Source organism: Halichoeres trimaculatus, unplaced genomic scaffold, assembly GCF_033239565.1.
Source record: "Halichoeres trimaculatus isolate MK-OKI-2021-1 unplaced genomic scaffold, fHalTri1.1 fHalTri1_scaffold_38, whole genome shotgun sequence".
Lineage (NCBI taxonomy): Eukaryota > Metazoa > Chordata > Actinopteri > Labriformes > Labridae > Halichoeres > Halichoeres trimaculatus.
In genome coordinates this window covers 443426-447283 of record NW_027437216.1, presented here as the reverse complement: position 1 = coordinate 447283, position 3858 = coordinate 443426, and the positions used below count along the sequence as shown (strand labels likewise).

The window sequence follows — 3858 nt, the reverse complement described above, 5'->3', positions numbered from 1 at the left end:
TTGATCGATCTGTTGAGTTAGGAAGCTGAGTAGTGAGTTATATACGATTATAAATTCAAGCATTCTCAAGCACTTGAATAGAAAATCAAGTACTTTCAAACCTTGAAAACACAACATGAAAAAATAAGCATTTTCAAGGATTTCAAGGACCTGTACAAACGCTGTCCTAGATTTTGTTCCTTTGTTTCACTGTGCAGTGCTCCCTCTATAAACATAGTTTGCTAACAATGTGTTTTGTTGAGATCTTTCCTTATGCCTGGTGTTTTTTGATACATCTGCTTATGAGTTCTTTTTGTTCTTAGAGTTCAAGCCATGACAATAAAATATGATTTATTCAAATCACAAATATCACCTCTACAGTCATAGCCCATTCATGCTACGGTCCAAATCTTTCATTTTTGCATAATGAGCAAGTCTCATAAACTGAGTATGACTGTAACACTGAGGCTTGAGAGATCAAAGACCTTGTATATATTCATGTGTATATATGCACAAGAGCCATTTTTAATGAAACCTAAACATACTGTATAAAAAAACTTTTTGCACTCCAGGTTAAAACCTCTTCCCTATATGTGAGTGAGATGCCCTTACCTGATATTCTTTGATCAAATGCTCAACAGGTTCCCCCAGGTACATCATCAGAGATGTGAAGATAGGCTCTCTTCTTGTGTTGATGTCCAAAGTCTGATTCAAAAAATGGTATTCAGTACAATCACAAACAAAAAATAAATATTTAGCATTCCTCAGACAAGAAACCCCTTCATAGATACCTCATCCAAAAGCTGTAAGACACCAGACATCTTCTGTCTTACAGCTCCCCCCTTCCGCCTGATAACCTCCAATAGTTTGGAGTGCTGGTCCAACTGTGCCAGTAACTTAGTCCCCAAGGGAACTGTTTTTATTCTCATAAACTCAGCATTGATCTATAAAACAAAAACAGAAGTGCATCCAAGATGAAGCTTGAAAACATATATTTTTCACAGCTACAATCACAGCTGACCACCTGAAAATAAGGACATCACCAATGAAATTGATGCAAAGCAACAAATTTGTACATAAAGTAGACACCAGCATGTATATTATGGTCCTGGCTGTATTTTTAAGATGGTGTGACATTCAAACCTGAAAAGAAAAAAGTAATAAGTTGAATTATTTCACATAAAAATCACTAGTTGCTTTTTTTGAAAAGAAAAAAAAAAAGTCCCCAAGTTGCCAACACAGCTGCTCACTATATCACAGCGGAGTGGGAGATGAAGGGCCCTGTGCAGGCACAAATGTCTGTGTGAAAATAATGTGGACATTGACCAGTTTTTAATTAACTTTCCATGTTCAAGGGAATAAGATTGACCCTATCCTGAAATTGAATTTGTTTTAAAATTACCTTAATAGCCATATTGGACATTTTTAATTGAATGTTGTCTTTTTTGATTAGCTTTCTTTCTGTGATGATTGTTGAGAAGGATGATATTTACTTAGGTGCGTTAGTAGAGCTTTCCAATAAACACAGGGGTAAGGATGGCCCCGCCAATAATGCGGATGGTAAAGTTTATAGTGTTTCAGAAGTTCAGATCTTCTTGACAATGAGTCGTCATAGTCTTTACATTTCCACATGCATGGATAACTGATGCAACATGAAATACAAGAGAAAAAAACAAGAGATATTTTTAATTTGTTGGGGTAACAACGCCATAAGTTTTATATTTACATTTTTTTATCTACCACGAAAACTAATTGAGATTAAAAATCTCTATTTCAAGAGGGTCCTGGAAAAGACAGCGGCACATTCAAAAGTTTTAAGCAAACACACAGTCATCACACATAAAACAAGACTTCAATACCTTAAGTTTATAGAATAGACCTGGAAACTGCCAAATCAATTTGTCAGATTTCATTTGAGCCAGTGCTATTATTGGGTCAAATTAAGTGTCCAATTAATTAAAAATGTTCTCATGATATTGTGAAGGAACTTACCACAAGTTATGAGGACAGGCCTCAGAGCAGCTAATTTCCTTGAAAAAGGAAACAATATTCTCTTGTTATCAATAAGCCAACACACTTAGTAGGTGCTAGATACAAATTGGGAACCATTAACATGTAATGTAAACTGGTTATACATATGTTTAGGCTTTATGTTGAGAATGGATATATTGTAAATACATAAAATGCAAAAATATAGTATATTTCAAGCGCACATCCTGCAGTCATTGTGTAAAATACAAACCTAGTGAGAATTAGCAAGACCCTGTAAAACTATCCATAGTAAGTTTTGGACAAACGATTATTTGGGCAGTGAATGATAAATTACATTTTTATAAGGTATTAACAACTAACTTACCACAATGGACAAGTCTGGAAGCTTTTCAGATGTTGCACTGCAAGATAAATTTAAAAAAAAAAAAAAAAAAAACGTAAGTTAACTTTAGCTGAAGCCATACAGACACCTTTGGAAAAGAGCTATTTCACACTTACATAAAATATCATTGATTATTTAGTTGTTGTTTTTTTCTTTTTTTTTTTTAGAAGACAGCTAGTACCCCGAAAATATGGGCAAGTTAATAAAGATAGAAAGCTCTGATAGTTTTGGCATTGTCATCGAAAAGGGACAATGCCTCCATCCTGACACTTACAAGCGCGCACATAATCTCTCTCCATAAACATACACACACATAACCCAGAAGCGGGTTAGTCTCTGTAGTTTTATTTGCACGCACCTACTGGCACTCCACGTGTTGTTCAACTCGTCCAAACTTGTACTTCACGGTTGACGAGCTCACGCTGTAGAGCAGGAATGTCCAACTTGTGCCATGGAGGGCCAAGAGGCTGCAGGTTTTCTTTCCAACCAAGAACTCCACCAGCTGATTCCATTGAGTACCTCACCTTCAAGCAGAGAGCAGGGGCTAATCAGTGGAATCAGCTGGTGGAGTTCTTGGTTGGAAAGAAAACCTGCAGCCTCTTGGCCCTCCATGGCACGAGTTGGACATCCCTGCTGTAGAGCATACACCGGTGTTTCGGATCAAAGAGTGCCCGTAATAAATAGTGACTTCCGGCCAAATGCGCTGCAGTCACAACAGCGTTGAAAATTATCTGGTGGCTGCCTCCTCCTTTAATGTTACATTTAAAAAGAAATGGGAATAAGTACATTTTCTCATTTTTCTCATTAATAAAGATAACTAAATATAGAGGCGAGGTCCATACCAAGCAGTGTGCCGGCGAAAAACCCGCGTTCGGCTACAGGTTACTCGTTAACACGGTCACTCTATAAACCGCTACACCCCTCATGGCTCCCGTTCACAGTACTAACACGTTACGCCGTCAAACATTTGAAACGACTCAAAAATGCATACTAAGTTAACCAGTAATTTAAACAGGGATTGAACGTGCACTGTCGAAAAATTATAGCTTATTTGTCGTGGGCTATAAGCTAGCAAGCTGAGTTCAACAAGACAGCCTGGTGATACCATGGCAGACGACCCAAAGGGCGGTTTAATAGATGAACGGGGCGATAAAACCATGGTTGATGTCACAGTCTAAAAACGCATTTTTGTCTTTTATTACCTGAAACAAAGTTTCCCTCCACCCAGGAGTTGCAGAGGCTGAAGATGGACTCGGCCGTTCCCGTCAGATCCTCAGGTTTCGTTTTCCGGAACACGCATGCGCGAAACGATCAACACCTGATCCGTTCAGGTTGATTGAATGAGTCATTTCATTTTGATGTCAAATTGCAAACTCATATTGAAACGAAATAAAAAATATTGATTCAGTAAGAAGTACAAACCTGAAAATATAGTTTAAATCTGAAAACGATTTTTTGAGTCCATATAATGTGAATTTATACATTAAATGAACAACAGCAAAGTT

At 37.4% G+C, this 3858-nt stretch overlaps 1 long non-coding RNA gene across 1 annotated transcript; it reads right to left on the bottom strand.

Annotated features, from left to right (window-relative positions):
* Positions 1 to 590: 590 nt before the first annotated feature.
* Positions 591 to 3645, bottom strand: LOC141786533 (uncharacterized). The gene is made up of 5 exons (XR_012597815.1): positions 3556 to 3645; positions 2336 to 2372; positions 1972 to 2009; positions 771 to 923; positions 591 to 684 (listed from the first exon to the last, which is right to left on the bottom strand). It is a non-coding gene; the product is annotated as an uncharacterized LOC141786533 (long non-coding RNA).
* Between the last annotated feature and the right edge of the window lie 213 nt (positions 3646 to 3858).